This window comes from Cervus elaphus, chromosome 1 (assembly GCF_910594005.1).
Source record: "Cervus elaphus chromosome 1, mCerEla1.1, whole genome shotgun sequence".
Taxonomy (NCBI): domain Eukaryota; kingdom Metazoa; phylum Chordata; class Mammalia; order Artiodactyla; family Cervidae; genus Cervus; species Cervus elaphus.
In genome coordinates, this window is record NC_057815.1 from 13,484,847 (window position 1) to 13,511,703 (window position 26,857).

The 26,857-nt window shown below is 42.3% G+C and overlaps 1 protein-coding gene and 1 long non-coding RNA gene across 4 annotated transcripts in view; both read left to right on the top strand.

Annotated features, from left to right (window-relative positions):
* Positions 1-14,741, top strand: part of LOC122684512 — a 39,204-nt gene extending 24,463 nt beyond the window's left edge. Inside the window, exons 3-7 of the long non-coding RNA XR_006338076.1 lie at positions 2,363-2,630; positions 9,216-9,353; positions 10,148-10,212; positions 11,678-11,755; positions 14,420-14,741. This is a non-coding gene — a long non-coding RNA (uncharacterized LOC122684512). The remainder of the gene's footprint in view (positions 1-2,362; positions 2,631-9,215; positions 9,354-10,147; positions 10,213-11,677; positions 11,756-14,419) is intronic.
* LOC122683791 (poly(A)-specific ribonuclease PARN-like) overlaps positions 1-26,857 on the top strand; it is a 1,255,676-nt gene that overhangs the window by 1,135,083 nt on the left and 93,736 nt on the right. The window lies entirely within an intron of this gene.

Consider the following 26,857-nt stretch of genomic DNA (forward strand, 5'->3'; position numbering starts at 1 on the left):
TGCCAGTGCGGGAGACACAGGAGACACAGGTTCGACCGCTGGGTCGACAGGATCCCCTGCAGAAGAAAATGGTAACCCACTCCAGTATTTTTGCCTGGAAAATTCCATGGACAGAGGAGCCTGGTGGGCTGCAGTCCATGGGATCACAGAAGAGTCTGACAGGACTTAGTGACTAAATAGCAACAATGAAAATTGTAATTACTTTTCCCACCAGGAAAGTAATAAGGGAATAAAGACTATCAAGTTGCATTGAGATTTCCAGAGGAATTCTTTTATAATTTTCCAAGATGATTCGCATCACCTTTTCACGCAGAGTCCATAATTGGGCTCAAGAAGGCATGCCTTTTCCCTTTGGGGGTGCAAGGTCCTGCCCATCTGAACGCTGGCCGGTCAGGCTCAGGGACCATTTAATTAGGAAGCCATTGCTGGCGGCCTCTGAGTCTGCATGTGGCTGGCGCCCATGCTCTGGGAGCACAGAGGGAGCGTGGTCAGCACGCCCTGGCCCTCGCTTCCGTCACCGAGAAAGAGCCGTCAGGGCTGCTGTCCGAGGGGATCGGCACGGGCGGCTCCTGGAGCGCGGGTGGCGGAGCCGGCCTCACGACGCTTCCTGTGGGTGTGCGCTGGCCTGGCCGGTGGCCGCCGCTGCCTGCGCCCGGGTGAGCAGGACAGCCGTTCCCGCCCCGGCGCCCGGCGCGGCCTTTTCCCACGTCTTCTCCCTGGACCTCGGGGCCTCGCTCAGATGTCCCTTCGTTCGCTGACTCTCCGCCCTCCGCACGCCCGCAGCACGCGCTGCGTCCGGTCAGAGAGGCATGCTGCGCAGCCCTTTCTGCCGCAGGGACTGCCTGGGTTTATAGAGTCGTCCTCTCGGTGCAGTTACGTGGCTTCCCTCGGTTCCCTTACCTGTAAAACGCCATGAGTCTGGGAGGATTGTGTGAGTTGTGTGTGTAAAGGACTCAAGAGTAGGACCCGGCTCATAGGGCTCAGGAGTTGTTAGCTGTTGTGCAGTTATCATTATTTATAAGGGTTTTATGCATTTACTGTCCTCATTTGTTTTGAGGATGGTGAAGGCTTATGACATGTAATTCACTATCTTCTCAACATGGTATACTGTGTGTAAGAGACACTCAATATTTTTTGCAGTAGTAAATTATTAAGGCAGAGAACTGAATGTGTTGTTTTTGTCTAGAATACTAGGCATACACACGGATGTCTTATGTGTGACCCTGAATACTTGGTGGTCAGTATCTCTTCCATGCAGTGCAGTTAATAAACAGAATTTAATGCATTTGTTAAAAATATATATATATACATACACACAATTTTTATAATATGAACCTGAGCTTGGTTTTAAGCACTCATACAGGTTCCTGTGAGGAGAGGGGAAATCTTTTTTTAAGATAAAAATTTTTCAGTGTTTTCCAGTTTGTTTTTTCTCATGATAAGCTCAGCAGCCGTGTCTGTATGACTAAATTCGGTGTACACAGGCAGCTTGGCATTTTAATCACCTCATCTCCAAGGGGTCAGTGCACTGGGGATGTGGAATTCTTCACTTTCAGAGATTAGAATCTTAATTGTTGAAATAAGACCGACTCACTTGAAATAGAGAAAAATATCAAATGGTATACAAAGGAAGTGTGATGTTATTAAAATAGTAAGATAATTCATCTAGCAGTCTTGTTTGTTGTTCACCAAAAGCCTTTTGAGCATCTCTTTCTCACTGGATTCAGAACCTCTGAATTTTAGCCCAAGATCTGCCACTGAGAAGTTGAACAAGTTCTTTGTCTTTACTTGGTCTACTTACGCACAGGACGATAAAAAGATCAAATATGATGATGTGTATGAGCGCTCTTAGAACACTGAAGCATTGTGCAAATATGAAGAGTTGTATAGTGTTAAATTGTCAGAGGCAGACCATATGTATGGTGACAGTTAAAAGAAATACCAATGACTGTTGGGATAGTCAGGGTGAACCTTAGGGGTGGGTCTGATTGTCCCCAGAAAGCATCAGGGGAGAGACTGTTTTTAAAAGCCAGTACCCTGGTGGGAGGGGACATGGGTAATGGCTGATTCATGTTGATATTTGGTAGAAACCAACATAATACTGTAAAGCAATTAATCTGTCAATTACAAATAAATAAATTTTAAAAAGCCAGCACCTGGAATTGGTGAAGTAGTTGGGAAGAGAAGAGCACATTGGGAAATTGTCCAGCTGTGTTTCATTGAACATGGAGTGAACTGCCTGACTGAATTCGTTGAGCAACTGGAATAACCTTTCACATTATCAATTTTCTAAAGTGGATTTTGCATTTTCCTCCTCTCCAAAACAGGATATAACGAGTTTAATATTTTCTTATTCGTTTAGGGCCTTCCTCTGCCATGCAGGGGTTGGTGAAGAACTGGAGTCAGGGCCTTCCTCTGCCGTGCAGGGATTGGTGAAGAGCTGGAGTCAGGGCCTTCCTCTGCCATGCAGGGATTGGTGAAGAGCTGGAGTCAGGGCCTTCCTCTGCCATGCAGGGATTGGTGAAGAGCTGGAGTCAGGGCCTTCCTCTGCCGTGCAGGGATTGGTGAAGAGCTGGAGCCAGGGCCTTCCTCTGCCGTGCAGGGGTTGGTGAAGAGCTGGAGTTAGTGAGGTGTGTTTGGCTTTTACCTCATGCCTTCAAAGGATCTCTGGAGACTGTCTTTTACTAAATTGACATATGCACCCTTTTGGAGAGTGTAATCCAGTAGTTTAGTGTATTCATGGACTTGGGCAGCCTCAGCCCTTAGACTACTCCCAGAGTGTTTTCATCACCCACAAGAAACCCGAGTCCCGAGAACCGACATTCCCAATCCTCCCGCCGCCAGGCCTGGCAACCACTGACTGACTTTGTCTGTGGCTTCTCTGCCTCGGACATTTCACCCACATGGGATCCTACAAGGTGTGGCCTTTTGTGTCTGGCTTCTTTCACTGAAAACATTCAGATTTAGAATAAAAAAATGCTAGTCAAATTGATTGAGTGGAGTTGGAAGGAAATTTAAGAGAGCCCGTGAGAGGAGGAAGGTGAACCAGGAGGAAAAAGGACGAGACCAGAGGAAGTCCAGATTCTCTGAAGTGTCTGTGAGCTTGGCACTGGGCTGAGTTACTGGGCGGTAAAGCAGAGGCGGTTCTGAAAGGTGTGCTGACACTTCCTCCCTGGTTGGTGATAATTGGATTTTGAAGAAAGAAGTAATATCCTCTTAATGTGTAGAAGTGCTAAATGAACCCTTTGGAAAGGAGTTGGATAACAGATTATTACTACAGTCAACCTTTGATTAGTATGATTTCAGCTTTTATTCCTCTTTTTTTTTTCATTTATTTTTATTAGTTGGAGGCTAATTACTTTACAATATTGTAGTGGTTTTTGTCATACATTGACATGAATCAGCCATGGTTTTACATGTATTCCCCATCCCGATCCCCCCTCCCACCTCCCTCTCTACCCGCTCCCTCTGGGTCTTCCCAATGCACCAGGCCCGAGCACTTGTCTCATGCATCCAACCTGGGCTGGTGATCTGTTTCATCCTAGATAATATACATGTATTCGATGCTGTTCTCTCGAAACATCCCACCCTCGTCTTATTCCTCTTTTAAAGTATAATTCCCGCTTCTTCCCAGTTTCCATTTCTTGAGGTATATAGAGTTCTTGCTCCATGATGCCAGCCTTATCCTTGGTTTATATGTGTGTGTGTGTGTGTGTGTGTGTGTGTGTGTGTGTGTGTGTGTATAAATTAATGGTAGAGCAACCAGTTAAATTTTTCAAATACTGACTGGGAGAGTAGACATCTCAGTAATTTCCCTTTATACTTTATTGCTTAATATTTAAGGTTAGGATAATTGGCTAAACATCCATATTTTATTAATTGGTGAAAGTGAAAGTCGCTCAGTTGTGTCCAACTCTTTGCTACCCCATCGACTGTAACCCACCAGGCTCCTCTGTCCATGGAATTCTCCAGGCCAGAATACTGGAGTGGGTAGCTGTTCCTTTCTCCAGGGGATCTTCCCAACTCAGGGGTCAGACCCAGAGCTCCTGCATTGCAGGTAGATTCTTTACCAGCTGAGCCAGCAGGGAAGCCCAAGAATATAGAGTGCCCACTCCAGCCTATCCTGTCTCCAGGGAATCTTCCTGACTCAGGAATTGAACCGGGGTCCCCTGCATTGCAAGCAGATTCTTTACTGGCTGAGCCACCAGGGAAGCCCTTATTAATGGATAATTCCCATTTTTCATTTACTTCATTGACAGTCTTATCTCTCCCCATGTCAGTTAACTTAGTGATTCTTACAGGGTTTGATTGTTTGTTTTGTTTTAAAGTTGTGCAAATGCATTAGCCTTTGTAACCAAAAAAAATCTTGTCAGGTAAACGGCTAACTTGGGTAATGCTTGAATATGGCAGTGTGTGTAGCTGCATAGCAATATTCTTATTTGACATCAATACTCAGTTCTGATTGTACCATGTTATCCTTAATCAACAGGCATGATCCAGTTACTTTGTTGAGGGAGGAAACCTGTCATTAAATCGTTTTGTTTCTTTGCTGCACAATAGCACTGTTTACGACGCCGTTAGAAATCTGCAAGGCTCACTGTGTCTGCAGTGAAAGATACGGACAAAGCCCGACAGGGTCTTTGGGCATTTCCACCTCTAAGCATTATACATCTGCTCCAGGGCCAAATTAAGCCTTCTGTATTGTTGAGCTGTGATTATTAAAGCTGACTGGATAGCCTTAGTATTTTCTCTGTTTGCCCACATTCACTTTTCATGTAACCTTTATTGATGGAGCATTACTTGGATATATTAAATGAAGATTAGTAATAGTGAAAATTTATTATATTGATTAGTCAAGTTGATGTTAACAGTTAAGATTTAATCTTGTTTAAAATTTATTTTTGTTTAGCTGCCTCTAAAATAAGCTCTATCACTTAAATTTTAACCTCTATGTCTAGCTGCCTGTTCAGCGTTCCATTTGAATATTTCTTAGTTACATCAAAAGAGGAACAGGTCCAAAACTGAACCCCTCTTTTCCAGTCCAAGTCCAGTTCACCCACAGTCTTCATCTCAGTTAACAGCAGCTCACCATTCCAGTTAGCAGAAAACCCTAGAGTCATCCTAGATTTCTCTTCTCTCTCTGTCTGCATTCGTCCTGTCCGCACATTCTTTTAGCCCTGCCTTCAGAATGAACATACCTAGAGTCTAACCACTGCTCCCTTCCTCGTCGTCCGAGCCATCTCCGTCTCTTGCTTGAATCAATTGCCATGATTTCCCACCAGCTCTCCCCACTTCTCTCCTCCCGCGCAGTCTGTTCTTGGTACGAGAGAGCAATCCTTTTAAGGTGGAAGTCAGACGCTCTCCTGCTGGGACTCCCATCACAGGGGCCTGTGAAATGCTAAGTGGTCAGGGCCCACTCCTCTCCCTGACCTCACCGACTCTCGCCTCCTGTGGTCCTTTTGCAGGGGCTCTTTCCTGTCCTTCAGACGGGCCAGGCGTGCGCCCCCCGGGTCTCTGCGAGCCTCTGTCCTTGGCCTGGATGGCTCTTCTTTCAAAAGCTGCCTGACTGGCCCCCTGATCTTCGTTCTTTCTCAGCTGCCGCACGGAGCTGCTCTGACCACGGCCTCAGCTCACCCAGCCTCCTTCACTCTGTCCGACACTGGCGTCTGTGGTGTGACTGTGATCCCTGGTCTCCCATCAGCGTGTTCGCGTCCTGAAGGCCCTGATGGTTTACGTGTTCAGGAAAGTGTATGATGTTGGCAGCAGGACATTACTGGTACCCTAGGAGCCGCCCCTGTTTCCCCTTCCGTCACTCTGCTCCCCAAGTCTGATAGCCTTTAACATTGTTTTTAGTTCATTGGAGGTCGTCTCCCACGAATAAAGGTCAGCTGCCGATGAGAAGTTTCTGCGCAGAGCCTTGCCCCTCAGTGAGGCCGGAGTGACACTTGCTCCACCTTGCCTTTTCCGGTGTCTCCTGAGCAGTCCACAGAGCTGAGACGCCCTTTGCAGCACCAAGATTGTGTTTAGAGTTTATGGAAGTGCGTTTGCAGTCCTCTTTGCTTATGAATGCAAATGTCACAGGGACAGCAGCCTTTGCCACTTTGCTAGATCTCTGTGATTTAGATGAAGATAATTTTATTCTGTTGACAGTGTGGAGCACGTTGCAGGTGAATATCAAGGTTAATTGTCATATTGAAAAGTGAAGCAGTACATTCTACATCTTTCTGTTGAGAAAAATGGAATTGTTACCATTAAAGTGATTTTAGGTTAATAAGTTGGTTAATAAAAGCAATTAAAACCTGATTTTCTTACAACTTGCCATAAGTGCTTTGCTTGAAAATAGTTATCACTGAATGGATCTATAAAAAAGATCAAATGACTGGTGAAATGAAAAAAAGAGAACTGCAAGGAAAACCTTTAATGGACAGTATTTTGATTTGGGCATTTGGTGAACAAAATTATTCTTCATGTGCTGCACAAGATCCAGTAATATGAACAAACAATTTAGTATTATCATTTGTTGAGCACTTATTATGTATTGGTTCTCATGCTTTTTTATGCTTCCAACAGTTTTATAATGGCAGATACTACAATTTCACTTTTCTAAATATGTTTTATTCAACTTCCAAGCCTCAGTTTTCTTATCAGACCTCAAATACTGGGCTCCTTATCCTACATCCTGTTTCCCCTCCCCCAGCTTCTACCTGACTCTTTATTTTGTATTTCCTCTGAATTTCCTCTAAAGAGCAGCATATACTCATTTTGAAGTTAATGGCGTTTTTTAAGGAAATAGTTTATTTACTGTTAATTTTAACATCCTTCTCTGCCTCAGCAAAAACATTATTCTGCTGTTCAGGCATAATTATTGTGGCAAGTTTATGGCATCTTTTCAAGCCTTGGTTAGGCTAATTGAACGTCTGAATACCTTTATGGTATTAAAATTTTTTCTGGTTCTCTATAACTGGGTTTCTTTTTCTTGGCCCTTAAGGCTTTCTTGGAGCTTCCCAGGTGACACTAGCAGCAAAAGAACCCACCTGCCAGTGCAGGAGACGTAAGAGAGTCGAGTTTGATCCCTGTGTCAGGAAGATCCCCTGCAGGAGGAGATGGCCCCCCCAGTCCAGGATCCTTGCCTGGAGAACCCCGTGGACAGAGGAGCCTGGCGGGCCGCGGTCCTGGGATCACAGAGAGCCGGGCTGAAGCGACTCAGCGCAGCACAGCACGGCTTTCTTCCCGATAGTTCTCTTCAGAATACTTAAGTGTGATAAGATGCAGCAGATTTCCTTCCACCTAATGCCAGTTTAGAGAATATTTGCGTTTTTATGAGAACTGTGTTGCTCCGGACTTTTCTTTAGGCCCGTTTGTTCGTTTTCACTTGCTGGTTTAGACGCCGCTGTGTGTCTGGCGCAGCCCTGACGGCATTTCCCTGCTCTGGCCAGGCTTTTTCTTTCAACTCGTGCAGTTTTCAATCTCGTTATTCTTGTGTTTATTAAGGGCAATTTCATAGAAAACATATACTCTCAGTTTTATATGGAAAACAAAGTATATTGTTACAGGGAAAAATGTTAAATATGCCTAAGTTTGATTTTTGATTTTTTGGAGACATACCTAGGAGAAACTTAAGATGAGTATGCCTTATGCAGAAACTTTAACTAAGAAAGATTAAATTATCTTTAGTAATGGATTCTCACCATATGTTGACAGGTTCATATTTGCATATTTGTATAATCTGTCCTGATGTCAGATACTCCTCCTTATTTTCTCTTTATTAAAGACATTTATAAATGAAAATACTCTTTGGGCCTACTTATGGTCTAGTAATGTGCTTAGCCAATATTTAAGGCACTGTGGGGATACTCACAAAGGAGGTTAAGATAGTGAAAGATACTGAGATCACAGTTCTATTTACATGAGAATCGAGGGTCCTAAATGAAAAAAAAAAAAAAAAAAAACCTACTGAGTATTTGCTGTCTGGTAAAAGAGGATATATAACTGGTAGTGATAAATAGTTTATACATTGTTCTGTTTTTAGCTTTGTGGAAATTTTATTTTCTCATATACGTTCTCCCTTTTAACAAGTCACATGACTGTGTAGTCTACTTTCTCAGAATTAGTGTTCATTAGCCTCCTTAATGAAGATTTTTACAGTCAGAGTGGAAGAGGGCCAACTTTTTATTGTTAGTGCACAGCATAATTAACCATACAAGGTTTGTTTATTATAGCCGAGAACTAGAACAATGCTTCAAAGAGGAAAACACACAGAAGATTAGTGAAGAACAGCAGCGTGTGAGGCTGGCCAATTGTAATAATACCTTCAGTGGGTAGTTGGTAAATTTGTAAGCACATGCTTACATTTTCCAGATAATAGGAACTAAAATGTCTGATTTTAATTGCCATTTCTGTTACACTGTTGCAAGGAAATAATGGAAATTTTGCTTGGAGAAATGATTGTATTGGAGAAGTGTTATGTATAGTTTGATTCTGAAAGCCTGAGCTCTTTACAAATGGGTAATGTTACAAAAGTAATGAAATTCACTCTAAGGCACAGTTTTTTTTGGGGGGGAGTGGTTTCTGATTTTATTGAATTAGACCTAAAGAAAAATGATATATTCCAATAACTAAATAATAAATTTGCAATAGATAGTGTGCAGAGAATTTAGGGTTTTGTTCAGCCTATGTTTTCTGGGGAAGTCCTGATTTCAGATACTCCCCCTCATTTTCTCTTTATTAAATACATTTATAAATGAAAATACCCTTTGGGCCTACTTATTATGGTCTAGTAAATGTGCTTAGCCAATATCCCGACAAGGCACTGTGGGGATACATAGAAAGAAAGTTAAGATAGTGAAAGATACTGAGATCACAGTTCTATTTACAGGAGAATGGAGGGTCCTAAATGAAAAAAATAACAAAAAACCCTACAGAGTATTTACTGTCTGGTAACAGAGGAAATATAACCGGTAATGATAAATAGGTTGTACACTGTCCTAAAACGGGTACACGGGAAACCCTGAGTTCTCACATGTGAGTACGCAGAATACCGTGTTCTCCCTCAGATAATCTGCACAGCGTCTGTCTCGGGGGTGTCTGCACCCTGTCATTTTGTTGTGGAGACTGAGTTCCGGAGAGCTTACGTTGTGGAAGCGCACACAAAGCCAGAATTCAGATCCTAACTTTAAATCCCATTTTCTTTCCACTAAACCCGAATAAATGGCTAGATACCCTCAAGGGACAGAATTTCTTCAAACTTGAGTCGGTCGGCACGGTGTTGGATGTCATCAGTGAAATGCTCAGACTGAACTCATCAAAGAAGGAATCGGCTAGGCCTTACCTGGCTCCTGACAGTACCAATCCAGGTGAGGAAGGGACTCTTGATATTCATAATAATAGCATGAGGGATTAAAGTCGTCAGAGTAAGCAAGTAGTTCTGTTCAGAAATAATATATTGAATTAGAAAGGCACTTTATAGTTTTAAAGGACACTTCCATATCTGTTACTTGAGCACCTTAAACCTTTCATTAGATCTGCCGAATGATTGGTTTTGTTCCCTCTTGAACCTTTCTCAGGTAAAGAAGAACCATGCCTCTTTAAGTCCAGAAATTGTCTTTGCGAATTAACATACATGGATCTTGTTGGGCAGTTATGGATAAATGGACGGCTGAATGAATAAACAAAAGGACAGGACTCAAAAGGAGTAACAAGATGCTTCCAGTTGTTTAAAATAGACAATAAAATATATTTTGAGCATAGACTACCTGGTTATATAATCAGTTAAAAATGAGGCACTTCATGAAATCTTCTGAAACCGTAGTGGCACACATCCTCGCCAAGAATTACACGGGAGGGCGTGACAGCGCGCCTGGGTCGTGGCCCGGCGCTTAGAGCGTTCAGTCACTGCTGTTAAGTGAGGAGGTGACCACAGGGGAGACTTCTAGTCTTACTCCTTTTTCCATTTCTCAAAAAGCCGCTTCCCAAAGAATACAAAAAAAAAAAAAAAGAATCTTTTAATTGCCGAAATATTATACAACTAGACTAGTTTTACACGTTATTGTTCTGGTGCTGTATTATCTTGTTCTTTATTGTCTGATGTTTAAATCAGAAAATAACCTGGTTATGTATTACTTATATCTAAGAGTCTATCATCTTTTAGGCAGAGATGTTTGGGCCTGAAGAGGAAGAATTCTTCCAGGGTGTTGGAAAGGCATCTTCACGACAGTGAGTTGAACATAGAGGTTCCTTTGCAAAGGCACTTCCCGTCTCAGCTCTCTCCCAGAAATTAGCTTGTAAAACAATTCTGCTGACATTTACTCCTTCTCCCTCCTCTCCCCGCTTTAGGAAGAGAAACAATAACTTGTGAAAAGTCACTAGTAAATTCAGTTTGGTTTTCCATTGTGCCCAAATAGCGACCCTAAAACTGTAAGTTGTAAACGTCTTAGTGTTGGATTTAAAAGAATAGTATTGCTGTGCAAAACGTTTGATTAACGTAAAGCTTCAGAAGAGCCCATTGTGTGTGCCAGGCAAGTGTATTTTGTCTCCGGTTCCCAGTTCTTACAGATTTTGTTCTTACTTCTCTCTATTGCAGAAGCATAGATCATGTTGCTGTTGTGTGTGTGTGTGTGGTTAAATACATTTTCTTCCATTAGCAGAGCGATCATTGATTGACCTGATATGGCCTGGCCTCACACATTTCTGTAGATGATTCCATTAGGTGACGGCCTTAATGACAGGGATCTGATTCCATTTTTAGACATGGGAATACTCACCAGGCAGCGTGGTCCGAATTGCCGCACATCCTTACTGGCGTTCCTCTCACTTTTATAGAAAGGAAAGGAATTTCTGTGGAATTTCCTTGAGACTTCAGCTTAGTTTTATACTATAATCCCTGACTGAAGGAAGGGTTAAGGGGGCCAGGTGAAATTTGAAATTGTTCCTCAGAATTTGAATTCTGTCAGCTAAGTGGAATATTGAAAGTTTAGAACATTCAGCACAAAAACATCTGACCAGTTTGTATATGGAAATCTAAAAAAAAAAAAAAAGTGCCACATTATATGGCTAAGTTAGAAATGTTGAAATTGTATGGCATCCGAACTATTGATGCTTTTAGAATTTTTAGTGCAAACATTGTCTCACATCATTGTGTCTTATTTAACTTTTGTCAATCCAAGTGTTCATCCTTAATCTCCCTTGAAGAAAAGAGAGCGTGCTTGAGGGAAGGGTTGTTTAAGGAGACGAGGTGAGCATGTGGGGCCTCTGCTGCCTCCTCGTCAGCGCGTGTGTGTCCCTCAGTGAGAGACGAGAGACGCTCTTCCCTTCATCCGTTCGCAGCAGGACGAGCCGTGAGCCCAGCAGCACTCAGGAACACGGGCTCTGCCGGCCCAATGGGAGGACGTCACTTTACCGGCTGGTGTAAGGAGGTGGTGGTTGTTTAGTTGCTCAGTTCTGTCTGACTCTCTGCGACCCCATGAACTGTATAGCCCACCAGGCTCCTCTGTCCATGGGATTTTCCAGGCAAGAATACTGGAGTGGGTTGCCATTTCTTTCTGGTTTAAGGAGGTACTCAGAGGTAATTTTTTGACTGTGTGCAATTTTTTCCTTTTATGATGACTTTAGAATCTAATTCTGGAGTAAGGTGTGATTTTGCTGTAATTTTATGTGCATTAAAGATTAACTCTACCAACAGAGCTGAAGCCAAATGGAGGCATTTGAGAACAAATGGTTTTGAAAAATCCTGGACATTCGGTGAGATACTCATAGAGAAGTAAGTCTTTAATAAATCTGTTTTCATTAAAAACTGCTTAGTATATTTTCCCTGATGCTAGGAAAGATTGAAGACAGGAGGAGAAGGGGACGACAGAGGATGAGATGGTTGGATGGCATCATCGACTCAAGGGACGTGAGTTTGAGCAAGCTCCAGGAGTTGGTGATGGACAGGGAAGCCTGGCATGCTGCAGTTCCTGGGGTTGCAAAAAGTTGGACATGACTGAGCGACTGAACTGAACTGAGTAGGTTTTCCAACTCCTTAAAACTTTGACCAGAGAGAAAAAGTGGGAAGCAAGAGATTGATTCAGGATAGATAGAGATAAATTAGCTACGATTAGGGATTGTAGTGACCTTAACAGTAAATGTATACATTAAGTAAAAATCAGACCATTTAAATTAAATCTGCCTTAAGTTAAAACGGCTTCTATAGTAACCTAAAGTTTTAAATATATGTATTCTTTTTTTAATGTAAAGTATTAATTTGTTTTCAGTTTTTAATTATTTTTTCACCAACATAACATTTCTAAACCATTTCAGACTTACGGTCCATATTTATACTAAATCTACAGCCTGTCATGTTAAATAAGTTGTAAATATATATATATATATATATATATATATATATATATTCTTGAAGGATTATTTAATAGCTGATAAGAAACAAATGTCAGACCCTGCCAACCCTGTCTAATCTTCACAGTTCTGAGTGGGTCAAGAGACCCTTTTCAGGAGCTTGTATGTATTAACTTATTTCTCAGCAGCTCTGTTGAGAGTGAAAATAGTTGTTATTACAAGCTTGTAGATGAGAACCTACAGTGTAATCACAGGTAGAAAGTCACACAGCTGTTAGGTACGTGATCGAGGGTCCCACATTCAGACTGGCTCCATTTCCTGCACTCTTAACACGTCTTCTGTGCTGACTCTTGATTGTTATTTTTGTGTCATTTGTAAAGGTCTCAAATGCCCACTTCACTGTGGGCAGTGCCTACTTTAGGGGTCTAGACTAGGCCTTATTGCTGTTGTTCAGCCCCTCAGCCGTGTCTGACTCTTTGTGACCCCATGAGCTGCAGCACGCCAGGCCTCTCTGTCCTTCACCATCTCCTGGAGCTTGCTCAAACTCAGGACCACTGAATCAGAGATGCCATCCAACCATCTCATCCTCTGTCGTCCCCATTCTCCTCTCGCCTTCAATCTTTCCCAGCATCAGGGTCTTTTCCAGTGAGTCAGCTCTTCACATGAGGTGGCCAAAGTATTGGGGTTTCAGCTTCAGCATCAGTCCTTCCAATGAACACCCAGGACTGATCTCCTTTAGGATGGACTGGCTGGATCGCCTTACAGTCCAAGGGACTCTCAAGAGTCTTGACAACATCACAGTTCAAAAACATCGATTCTTCGGTGCTCAGCTTTCTTCACAGTCCAACTGTCACATCCATACATGACTATTGGAAAAACCATAGCTTTAACTATACAGACCTTTGTTGGCAAAGTAATGTCTCTGCTTTTTAATATGCTGTCTAGACTAGGTCCAGACTCTGAAAATTTTCTCATTTTGTATCAGAAGCTCTAATGAACATGAGGCTGAAGAGTGGTGACATCACCTCATTTCTACCTTATGTCAAACTAGATTATCAGAAAGCTGGTTAGGTCTATATTTTAGTACCGTTCCCTAATATCTTACCAGTCTTTCTAAATGCAGTTGTATGGTAAATACTTCTTCGTCTGTGTCTCCCGTGACACGGTCTGTTCAGGTGTTCGGCCGTCCTTTTGTAAGAATTCACATAGCAGATTCTTCAAGGATTTGGTTTCAAAGGAAAGTTCTCTTACAGACGGGCACATCTCCTCCTGTCAGCCGCTGACAATTACTTAGCCTGTTGTGCTTTCTATTAATATTTGCTTTGGCTGCAAGGGAGCTTGGGGTTATAGTTCATTTTAATTACAGTAACTTTCTTAACCTAGGCTTTTGATGGGGTAAATTTCTCCTCTGGCTCACTGTGGCTGGAGGTTTTAAGCTGTCCTCTGTGTATCAGCTTCAGGGAGTTCATGAACCCCTTTGAAATGATAGGAAAAATTATTTGTATGTTCAGCTGGGAACCTGGGGGAGTTTCCTTGGTGTTTATCAAAATTTCAGTGACCTCCACCTGCTCCCCAAAAGTGAGGAACCATTGTTCTCTGGACTGGCTATTCATTTTATATTTTAATGGTCTCACAAACTCTCTTGTTATAATCTGCTTATAACCTTTTTGGCAATAGGTTGATTGTAAATCATACCTATACATTCAAATCATTATCCTGTTTCTCAATTTTGTCAGAAAATTCTCTGACAAGTAAGTTAATTTTATCAACCGGTTCTCTGTAATTTTAAAAGACACTCAGTCTTAGGAGCTTAAAGAATAGTTGATGTATTCATGCATATCATGTACCTACTACATTTATTTTCTTTTAAAGGAGCTTTTCCCTCTTAATTTATTGCCTTAAATGTTGTTGTTCAGTAGCCCAGTCATGTCCAACTCTTTGTGACCCCATGGACTGCAGCACACCAGGCCTCCCTGTCCCTTACCATCTTCTGAAGTTTGCCCGAGTTCGTGTCCATTGCATCGGTGATGACATCCAGCCATCTCATCCTCTGACACCCTCTTTTCCTTCTGCCCTCCGTCTTTCCCAGCATCAGGAACTTTTCCAGTGAGTCGGCTCTTCACATCAAATGACCAAAATACTGGAGCTTCAGCTTTAGCATCAGTCTTTCCAACAACTATTCAGGGGTAATTTCCCTTAAGACTGCCTGGTGTGATCTCCTTGATTCAAGGGACTCTCGGGAGTCTTCTCCAGCCCCACGGTTTGAAGGCATCGGTTCTTTGGCATCCCGCCTTCTTTACTGTCCAGCTCTCACCACTGTAGGTGACCACTGGGAAGACCAGAGCCGTAACTGTATGGATCTTTGTCGGCAGAGTTTTTTGCTTTTCAACACACTGTCTAGGTTTGTCATCGCTTTCCTGCCAAGAAGCAGTCATCTTGTGATTCCATGGTTGCCGTCACCATCTGCAGTGATTCTGAGCCCAAGAAGAGGAGCTCTGTCACTGCTTCCACCTTTTCCCCCTTTATTTGCCATGAAGTGATGGAGCCGATGCCATGATCTTAGTTTTTTTTAACACTCAGTTTTAAGCCGGCTCTTTCACTCTCCTCCTTCACCCTCATCAAGAGGCTCTTTAGCTCCTCTTCACTTCCTGTCGTCAGAGTGGCATCACCTGCGCTTCTGAGGTGGTTGATGCTTCCCCTGCCTCTCTTGACTCCAGCTTGTCACTCACCCAGCCCGGCATTTCTCATGCTGTGCTCAGCGCACAGGTTAAACAGACAGGGTGGCAGCAGACAGCCCTGCCGTACTCCTTTACCATGCCCTTAAACAGCGAATAGTAAAGTATTTGTAAAACGATGAATTAATTTATATTTTGAATTAACATTTTAAGCAATTACATGTACAGCCAAAATCTATACATGTAAACAATATTCCTTCATCTTCTTCCTTTGTTTTGTGGGTAAACAGAAAAGATTCTAGCCATTCTAATCATTTTTCTGGACTGTTTCTATTTTAGGAGAAACAACTCCCAAAATACATAGGGTAGAGTTACCAGCCATTTTTAGCTAGACCTGTGCATTGATAGGTAACAGTCATACCCATTGGAGGAAAATAAAGCCTGCGCTGCCAACCTCACTACTCAGATTAGTTTCCACAGCTGTCGTCTTAAGTGTTTTTTATAGTTTTTCAAATGCAAATTGTACTGACAGGTACTCTACAGAATTGTGCTATAATCCAAGGGGGCACGTGTATTATGTTTTTGATTATAGAGGCTTTTTGGTCTAATTGAGTGTTCTTTTGCAACAAAATAAAATTACAGTTACTCAAGTTGGAAAAAGGGAGTAAAGCCATCTGCTTTTCACTAGGCGATGTCTTGGTTGTTTAAATCTATAAGTTGTATGTAAATACATATTTTTCTCCTGAAGAGTTGATGACTGACAAAAAGAAATACTACTACCAAAGTGTCATTATAATAAAAGCGATTGTGTCTGTGAATTATATAGCAGTGTGAGTTATGGTGTGGGTTATAATAAATGACTCAATAGTTCTTCACTCCCTGGTTATAGAACCCTGTGAGTAACAGAGATCCAAGGTTGAAGACTGAGGAAAATGAATCCCACACTACCATCCAGCTTGCTACTCTGCAGGCTTGGTATGTGGAAAAAGAATTTGTATGACTTAACCACACTTAACCACACACATTAAAATTTGGTGTGCCAACAAAAACAGATTTCCTTAAATGATATGATTTATATTCCCGCAATAGAGAGAGCAGATCTGCGGCATTGTCTTGTCCCTCATTATAAAGTGTATTCTGCTGTTTTATTCATATTGTATTCATATATTCTATATATAGCCTATAAAGACACTGGTAAGGTTATAATAATGGGTAATATTTTCTACATTTTATCTCTTAATGAGGAATATTTGAACATTTATTGAATGTGAATGGCATGTGAATGGTTCTGAAGTAGGTTTGTGGGAGCTGGCAGAGACGACACCTACTTCTTACCACTGTATAAATGAAAAAAGCTTAGAGGAAGATGTAGCTCTAACTGAAAACATGTTGGTTGTGCTTCAGCAGCAAGAGAAATGTTCATAACCTTTGATTCAGTAATTTAACATAAGGGACCCTCGCTTATGGAAAATAATTAAAAATAAGGACTGGGATGTGTAATAATGAAATGTGAAAGTAAACAATGTTATGTGACGAGAAACGGCTAAAGTTAATCCTTCGGATGGTTATGTATCCAGTGAAAACAAATGGGCAAACTATATAACAATATGAAAAGATGCATGTAAGAAGGAGTAGATGATACTATATATCATAAATGAAAAGTTTATAAAATGTACATATTTTAAATATTTGAAAGGAAAAGAAGAAAATTTAATTTCTAATAAATTAATTAATCTGGGTTCAAGTAATGAGGTTACAGATGCTCTCCTTTCCTCCCTTCTGGCCTCTCTGAAATAGTATTATACTAATTTAAAAAATTAAATGTAGATTTACATTTTTAAGACAGTCTAGTTCTTGTTCTCGAGGAACTGCTAGTCTAGTGGGTTAGAACTACAATAAAAAGAAATAAGTTATTGGCATGAGAGAAACTTAAGTGCTCTGCGAAGACTCTTGAAATTCAGTTTTCTACATACTGGATTCTTGTAAAGTCAAAGGAACCTTAAAAGTTAATATTTCTTAATGAAATAAACTTAATTTTTAAAGGCACTGAAAATGTCTAAGAATCTAAAACTATCAATGAGATGCTGTTTCTTCTATTCACATCTTGATGGTAGAACCATTAATTTGCATCCGGTACTATTGTGCTGGGAATAGTCAGCTAGGTATTTATTTAAATACACTTGTGGCATGCTTATAAACCCTCCTAGGCATGTATCTGGGGGTGAGGATGAATGAAGAATGTGGTCCCAGCTCCATGGGAGCTTTGTATCTGATTAGGCCCTGCTTTCAGTCACACTTTATTAAATGCTTCCACCAGTGTTTACATTAAGAATGACTTGAAACCATGGGAAAGAGGGAATTTTGACTGAGGGATGCAGGGAAGACTTCCCAAAGGTTATATAACAGGCTGTGAGCCTTGGAGGATGATGAAAGGTCACGAAATAAGCAGTATTTTTTTCATGGATCCTTGGAAGGCAGCAGAGGATCCATGAAATAAATAAAAGGAAGGAACATGGAATAAAATGAGTAAAGGCACAGAAATATCCTGGGTTTAAGGGACATCCAGGTTGCCGCGTGTTTCTGGAGTTGTAAATAAGTAGGTGCGCGGGGCCAATGAAAGGAGGGTTGGTGGCCAGTGTTTGAGAAGCTGGCCCCTGCTGGTTTGTGCGGATGCCTTAGTGAACAGACGTGAAGGTGGCTCTGTTCTCAGGGAACATGTAGTCCAGTATGGGGAACGAGAATTAACTAAAAATCCAGTGTATTGGTTTAAATTTGTTCATGAAGATTTTGGGGGGCTTTATTAAAATTCCTTTCACGAAATCCCGATTCCAGACAGTGTGGTGCTTTTTGTTCTAAAGGAAACCATCAGATGTTGTAGGACTACAGCGGGGGAAGGGGGCTCTGATTCTGCCTGGGAAGGCGGCTGGAATAGTGACCCGGGAGGACTTGCTATAGGAGGCTGTAAGTGAGCCTGGCTTGAGGGGTGAGTGGCAGTTAGCGGGCAGGTGGGAGTGAGGAGAAGAGCAGTCTGAAAAGGCAGGTGTAGCCCGGTTATTAAAGGGATGCAGGTGGCTCTGTTGGCTTCTTTAAGGCATTTTTGCATGTGCATCATATGTCAGTAAATGAATCACCACGTTTAAAAGAAGTTTGATGATGAGAGGGTTAAGCCAGTGCTGCCTAGGTGGTCTGTGATCTCACATGACTTGGCCAGCTTCGACACATCTAGAACAGTTTGTTGGGAGACAGTAAGGACAATTTAAGCTGTGGCTTTTATTTAATTTTAAAATAGCACAGTTTAAAAGGTAAAAGTTTCCTATTTATTAATGATATGCTATATGAGCAGAAAGCAAGAATTCAGGAATTCAGGGAGGCAGCTAAAGAGAGTTGAGAAATACAGATATAGAAGGAGCTACAGTAGGGAGAAGTGACGTTCCCAAGGAATGGATACGTTCCCAAGGAATGGTCTTGGTGGGAAGTGGTGGGTAGGTCTAGGAGCTCTCCTTTTTCTGTCTCACAGAAGATGAGCTTCTGAATCCTTTGCTTTTTTTTTTTTTTTTATTACAAATAGGGTCTTTGTTATCATTTTCAGCAGATTTAGCTTCTTTTAATCTAAACTGTTTTCAGTGTTGGGTAAATTTCCCAGTAGCTGCGGTTGAGATACTAAAGCACAGTGGCTTTTGAGAGAGTACTGGTCACTAAACTTACTTTCCCAGGCCAGGCTTTGAAGTTAATTCAGGAAAAGTCAGAGACACTGCCCATCCTTATCCTGTGAGGCAGCCGTGGAGGTCCTTCTGTTTGTCTGCTCTTAGGAACAAAACTGGCATGGGGATCATGCCACCTGACTTTGCCTTTGTTCTTATACATTTCAGATTACAGAGTTCCGTTCGCATACGTGTACTTGCGGTGTGTATGCTAAGTGAAGTGAAAGGCGCTCAGTCGTGTCCGACTGTTTGCGACCCCATGGACTGTACAGTCCACGGAATTCCCCAGGCCAGAACACTGGAGTGGGGAGCCTTTCCCTTCTCCAGGGGATCTTCCCAACCCAGGGATCGAACCCAGGTCTCTGCATTGCAGGAGGATTTTTTACCAGCTGAGCCACAAGGGAAGCCCAAGTATGGTAAATACTTTGCTAAAATGAATAGGATTGCATCTATAATCATTTCTAATTAATATAATAGTTTATTTTAGCTATTTAAATATCTCATGTTGAATGCTTGGAGACTTATATTACTGTTTTTATTAGTCTTTTATTTTAAAAGATGTTCCATAACTGGATGTATGTGCCTCTGTGCATTTTTATTAGTAATATACACTAAAATAACTTCTTGGACAAGAAACAAGTTAGTTTAAACTATATTCCTGAAGGATATGTTATTTTATCCAAGAGCATTTTAGTTCTTAGTTACAAACTCCGAAAAGTGAGGAAAGTATGATTTATTGAGGTTAACGTCAATTTCTTTTAAAGCAGTTAATAAACTCCTTTTGGAGTTAGTGGTGTATGTAAATTCTTCATAATAATGTTATTACTAAATTAGGTCAGTGCCTGGCTGCCTGTTTTGATCTGAGTTCTTTCTGCTTTTTAATGCAGTGCATTAGATATTGCTTTGATATTTAGTTGTTTACTTAGAATCTTTATATACTTGTTCTAAGGCTCCTACATGTAAACGCGCACACACACACTCTCAGACTCTGACACCACCCCAGAATCACTTTCTCCGTATTATGGTCCACGTCCACTTTATTCCTCCAGAGGTTGCTAGCATGGCATCTGGTCTAGCCTGAGTAATATGCAGTTTGTTTCAGTTCTGCTAACGCATCTGCATGTTTTGGTAGAACATCAGGCACTTAGAAAAGAGTAAAAATCTATCTGTCTGCCCGTTGTGACTCAAGCAGAAAGTGGCAGCGAGTTATTTCTCCGTTTCCCTCGGTGTTTGGGCGATGGTTTGGATGGGCCTTTCCTTCAGGTGGACGCGGCCGTGGGAAAGCTGTCGGTGAGTCTGAGCCACGGCGCCTCTGTGGGTCTCCACCTTCCAGGAGAGGCCGGGCCAGAGCTCTCCTGGCCCCAGTGTCATCTCAGGGGGGCGGACGCGGTGATGGTCCTGCACCCGGCTCCGGCCAAGGCCCGTCTCGGTGACCGTGCCCACCAGCTCTTCTGTGTCGGCGCCGGCCGCCCTGCACCCTGCCCCGGCAGTGAGCGGCCCGAGCCCAGCGCCAGTGCGCCCGCTCCGGTCTGAGGGCCCGGCTCCTGAGGGCGGTTCTGGACGGCACAGCGCTGCTGCTTTGCTGCACGCCTTGCCCCGCTAAAGGGAAGGAAAGTTTCATGTGTTAGGACTCTTCTGGCTTCTTACTTTTTCTTTTTAGCTTCAAGGTACATTTGGAACCAAAAAATACTCAGTGTCTAGTACTAAACATGTCACCGTCACTTTCGTCTCTCTGTTTTTAATTTGGAGAAAGTATCAGTATTTTGTAGAAAATGTGCAGTATACAGACTGGCATTCACCTCATCTTTCTTCATCCTCCAGGACTGCAGGTTAATAATCATAAAGAAATCTACCCCTGATGTAACTCCTATGTTCTGTGTTTTTGCTTTTCTTTATTCAGATCTGCTTCTCATGTGTTCAGCCACTGCCATGAAAAACAAATCCCTTCCTAGGAGAAATGAGTGTTAGAAATGGATCTAAAAAGAAAAGGTTAATGAGGAGAGCTGACAGTGCACATAACCGTGTGATTGCTCAGTAAATCATGCGTTAATTACACGATGAAGGAGGCCAAGCCGGCACCGGACGGATGGGGTGTCAGCAGGGCGGGGCAAGCGGACGCCCTGGAGATATGGCGGGCCGACACGTGGATGGGAGGCGGAGGCGCATCAGGGAGCGGAGACCGTGACTGCGGGACGGAAGCGGGAGATGTCACCAAGGGTAGACTGGAGCACGAGAGGGGATGAGTCGTGGCCCTGGGAATGGTCTTGCTGAGAGAGGGGTGAGCAGTGATAGTAAAAAGGAGAAAAACGGCTTAAGCTGATTCATGGTCTATCGAAAAAAGTCACCTATTAATGTACTGCTTTTGAATGGCCACTTTAAAAGAGCTTTGCCTTTCTACAGTATTCTTTATTAATAATGACAGTAAAGCTACGAAAACCCAGATCCTTATGTTGATTTTAACAATCACATTTCTTTTGGTGGTGGTCTTCTAAACATGGCTCTAACTTCTGGTAAGAATAAGGTATTTACCATGATATTTTGACTTAAACGCAGTAAAAGACTTATCCTGAAATACGGAGAATCTTTGGCAACTTTAAGGTACCATTTTAATACAAGTGAAGTCTGGGGTGGTGTTTGGTACCTGCAAATTATTTTTTGAATGCGCCTTATTTTTAGAGCAGTTTTAGCGGAGATCTCCGTGTACTCCCACACTGGCAGACCGTGGCTGGGGGTCCCGTTGTCACAGCTGACACACACTTCCTCTCCGAGCCCGGGGTCCACTGCGGGGGGCTCGCTCAGGTCCTGGGGCGGAGGCGCGTGTCTCCGGAATGGTTTGTTCGGAGTGCGTTTCCCTGAGGCCGGCATCGGGGAGGCGGAGGCGGCCGGACGGCCACACGCGCCCTCTCTCCCGGCGGGCGTGCCCCGCTGCCCCCTCTGCAGAGTCCGGCCAGGACGGCCGCCGCGCTCCGCGGGGCTGTGTGTGCGGGCACCTGCCACGCAGCCTCGTGTGAGACTAGGTGTACAGTTCTATCATGGAATGGTCAGTTAGAAAGACACGTTTATTTTAAACAAAGTAGCTTGGTTGAGTCTAAGGCCAGAGGTGAATGGCTTTAGTGGTGGAGGGGGCTCGTGACACGGCTGCCCTGCGGCCGCCAGCGCTGGGCGTCGGGCACTCCGCCGCCAGGGAGGCTCTGGGCCGGGGCCGGGGCGCCCTGGAGGCCGGGAAGGGCTGCGGGGCCAGCGTGTCTTCACGGCCTTGCAGGACTTCTGACATCTGTGTTTCGTTTTTTAATGAATGAATTTATTTTAATTGGAAGACGATCCCCGGAGAGTATTGTGGAGGCCTCTGACTTACATCCGCGTGACCCCTCCCTCCTGAACCCCTCCCCACCCGGCCCTGCAGCTTGCCAGGGAGCACCTGCCCTGCGCTCCTTGCGGGTACGTCACACTCCCATGGCTGCTACTGTACCTGTGGCAACACACATGTTCCAGCGCTCTCCTCTCCAGTCGTCCCGCCGTCTCATCCAGCCGTGTCCTAGAGACTGTTCTTACATCTGTGTCTCCTTTGCTGCCCTGTTTGGACATAGGATCGTTGGTACCGCCTTTCTAGATCCCATATATGTGTGTTAATATGCGATATTTGTCTTTCTCTTTCTGATTTACTTCACTCTGTATAATAGGCGCTGGGTTCATCCGCCTCATTAGAACTGACTCAGATGCGTTCCTTTTTATAGCTGAGTAATAGTCCATTGTGTATGTGTACCGCGACTTCCTTATCCATTCATCTGCTGAAGGACATCAGGGTTGCTTCCATGTCCTAGCTATTGTTTGTAAACTATTTGATGATGGCCATTCTGCCCAGTGTGAGATGATACCTCATTGTAGTTTTGATTTGCATTTGACATCTGTTTTTAAAATGAGTGTTGCAGTGGGCAGAAAGTCATGAAAAGGTACTTTAGATTATGGGAAATATGTAGAACATGAATGTTATCAACCAGTACCTCTGTGGGGTTTTATGAGTGATGGCTGGCCCACTGAACGGCTGTCTCCTCTCTCCTGAAAACACAAGGCTCTAGATCACTAGATCACTGTCTGTGGGATCTGTGTGTGTGTGTGTGTGTGTGTGTGTGTGTGTTGGGGGGGGTGGCTTGCACACATGCATGTGCACACACTACTTGTTAATATTTGTAAGTATGTGTGTGTATTCACTTATGATCCCAAGATCTGCTAATTTTTGTAAAGTAATATTTAAGTTATTTTGGAGGCATGGTTTTCTAAGATATTAGTTTTTTTCCCTTTTCTCTAAATAGTTAGTGAAAATGTTGCATTGTTACTGTATTATTTCTTCTCACGAAAGAACAGTATTATTTAAAAAAAATCACTCAAATGCTGAAATGTTTTTTTAGAGTAGAATTTGATGACCAAAGCTTATTGCATGTGTATGATTGCATGTAGAAAAAATTACCTTACATCATAGCTACCCTGTGGAAATTGCTTGTTGAATGATTTAGCATATTTGAAGAGATTCATGGTGATCCAGTTCCTTATAGGGAAGATTTCTGTGAAAGATTTCAGGATAAAGTTATGTAGAGAACTTTCCCAATTCAGAAATAAAATTCACTGATTTTGTTTACCTTTTTCTGCTTTATAGTATCAACAAGAGTTACAGGTAGAAAATATATGGAACTAGGTGGATAGATTGCAAAATCCATCTTACATTCATTAAAGATAATACTTGCTTTGAATTCTCTTTTCTTTCAAAAGTATTCCCTAGACTTCTTTTTGTAGAAACAAGTTGTCAAACGGAGAAGAGAACTAGGGCCCAGAGGACACAGAGATTGAAGGAGAATTTAAATTTCTTTATGAAAAGCAATTCACTGTTGCACAAAAGTAAAAAAAAAAATTTTAATTAAAATGTTATTCTTTCCTTGATATCATTTAGAATAGAATCTGTGTCCTTGAAAACATCTGAGTTATGAAAGTGGTTTCTGCTCTGCTACTCCTGTTTTGTTGGAAGCCCTTGTTTTGTTTAATGAATCATTATACATATGGTAAGCTCAATGGGTATGTTATAAAATTTGAAGACACTATTATTAATCCACATATTATGTATGTTTATAATGCTCTTTTTTTTTAAGAATTAGAAAACAAAAAAGATTTAGAAAACAGTTGTAAATTGTAAGCCTGTACCAAATTGTTGTCTGTGGCAACAATTTCATAGTGTAGTTTTAATTTAAAAAACAATATCCCCAACTCGGTGGTTTGCCTTAACTTCTACATAGACAGAAGTCTTTTCTAATATCATACTTTAAAAGGGACTTTCAATGATAATTTCTAAAGTTTTTAAAGGATTCTACAACACCCTTACATTGCTTACTAGTAACCAAATACTGAGTTCCTGTAAATTGTAGCAATTTATCACATATGAAATATGATCTTTTTTTTAAAAAGTCAGTTCTTATACATGATGATGAAAGAACTCATTTTCACATCTTTAGAAAACCACCAGGATGGTCATACTGTTTAAACCTTAGCGTAGTCTCAAGTTTCAGTTTATAAAGTCTTTAGTCTCAGAAAGACATAAAACTCTTAAGAGTTGTGCTAGTTTGTTTTCTAAGTGTGCAGAGGACAAGAACTTCCTTCTGATGAGTAAAAGCAGGTGTGACGTAGGTGTTGTGAAACAGAGATCTACCTCCTGGATTAGTGTCCCCCCTTCCGTGATGAGGATGGGAGCAGAAACAGTTGGCTTGCAGGGGAGAGGACACGTGTGGCTGGGATGCAGCGGTCTGTTGGCGCCTCACATCCTGAGCCATTGGGACAGCTGGGGTGTTCCGACAGCCAATTGAGTTAGGTGAGCAAACCATGGTTTTCCATCTTTCCATCTTTTACTCATTTTCCTCAGGCATTAGTTCATAAAGTCAGAAAGATACCATTTACACAAAGATCTTTAATGTGTTTAAGTTCAGCTTCTTAAGTAAATGAGTTAACATGTGGAATAGAATTTCTGAGGAGCATCTGCCAGTTACCGTGTGGTATTGGCTTTGGGATAATTGATATTTGGCTGCTCTGACAGTAATAGGCTACCAGATCAGCTGCTTCTTGAGTCTCTCTTTGGAACATGCTAATAGGGTCATCTCAACAGAGTGGAGGATGCTTATCTTTTAAAGCGTTTATAGTTGGGTGGGGTCTTTTGTTTAAGAGCTGTAATGATATGTGAGTCAACTTAAAAGGAGCACTCAAAGACCTGACTTTATACTAATATTTATACTAATATTATAAATTTTGGTCTAGATATTTAGGACTCAGGGTAAGCTTTTTAAAACATATACATATTTTATAAAATACATCATTATATCTAAACAATACCAAAGTAGTGTTGTATTTAATCCTTTTTTATTAAAGTTTTGGTGAAACAGCATAGATCCATAATAACTTAGAACAGATAGGCTTAAACCTCCCACCTCCCTGTTTTGTCTGTTTTCTTCTTCAGTAACAAACCTCGAGATTGGGCACGCCAGACTGCAGTTTATTTGTGCGTCTGTGCTCCTGTCTCCACACAGAGGGTTTGCGGTGAGTGATGATAGCCACAGCACCAGCAGCGACAGCATAGTTAGCATTTGTCGGGTGCTCCCTGTGATCTAGGTGCGTGTTTCTTACACCAGCCGTAGGAGGTGGGGACTGCTCTTACCTGTGTTGTGCACTTGAGAAAGTGATGCTTACAGGAATTGAGTAACTTGCCGACATTTAACATTCTGGGAGATGGAGGTAGAATGCTAGCCTCAGAAGTCTAACCTTTGCTCCCAACCTCTACAGAATCAGTAGGGGTAGAGGAACAAGACGGAAACATTGAATATTCGTGTCTTCAAGTCCCACAATTCTTGGGACTCAACCATGAATTTGACTCTAAATTTCCTATAGCAAAAGAAAAAAAAAAGTGGGAAGGGTGAATGGGGTTTGGGAGAATACCATTTAAAATCTTTTTCTTAGGACTTAATCCTCAAATAGAGCCCCCTTGTGGGTGCCTCCAAAGGAGACTCACTGGGATCAGATGCTGGAAATGATTTCTTCATAACACTGCCTATAGTATATGGGTGATGGGTTTAATAGGATTTTTTTTTTAATCCCACAACAAACCATAAGGCCAGAATGCCCAAGCATGATCTGGGCAGTGAGATGCCAGAGAGCTCAGCTGGTAGAGAATCTGCCTGCAATGCAGGAGACCCCCCGGTTCAATTCCTAGGTCAGGAAGATCCCCTGGAGAAGGGGTAGACTACCCACTCCAGTATTCTTGGGCTTCCCTTGTGGCTCAGGTGGTAAAGAATCGGCCTGCAATGGGGGAGACCGGGCTTTGATCCATGGGTTGGGAAGATCCCCAGGAGAAGGGAAAGGCTACCCACTGGAGTATTCTGGCCTGGAGAATTCCATGGACTGTATAGTCCATAGGGTCACAAAGAGTCAGACATGACTGAGCATGCATGGAGTGGCTTGATCCATTTGTAAGATCTAGCCTACTCCCTCAGAATGGAAGCAGATACTTGCAAACAAAGCAACAGATAAGGGATTAATCTCCAGAATATACAAACAACTCATGCAGCTCAGTATCAAAGAAACACACAACCCAATCAAAAATTGGTGAAAGATCTAAATAGACATTTCTCCAAAGAGGACATGCGTATGGCCAAAAAAACATGGAAAGATGTTCAACATCATTAATTATTGTGTACATGCATGCTCAGTTATGTCCAACTCTTTGAGACCCCATGGATTGTACCTGCCAGGTTCCTCTGTCCATAGAATTTTCCAGGCAAGAATACTGGAGTGGGTTGCCGTTTCCTACTCTGGGGAATCTTCCCAACCCAGGGATTGAACCTGCGTTTCCTGCATTGGCAGATGGATTCTTTACCACTGTGCCAGCTGGGAAGCCCTAATTATTAGAGAAATACAAATCAAAGTACAGTGAGGTATTACCAATTAGAATGACCATCATCAAAAACTCTACAAACGATAAATGCTAGAGAGGGTATGGAGAAAAGAGAACCTTCCTTCACTGTTGGTGGGAATGTAAATTGGTATAGACACTATTGTGAACAGTATGGAGATTCCTTGAAAAGCTAAAATAGAGCTATTACATGATCCCACTCCTGAGCATAT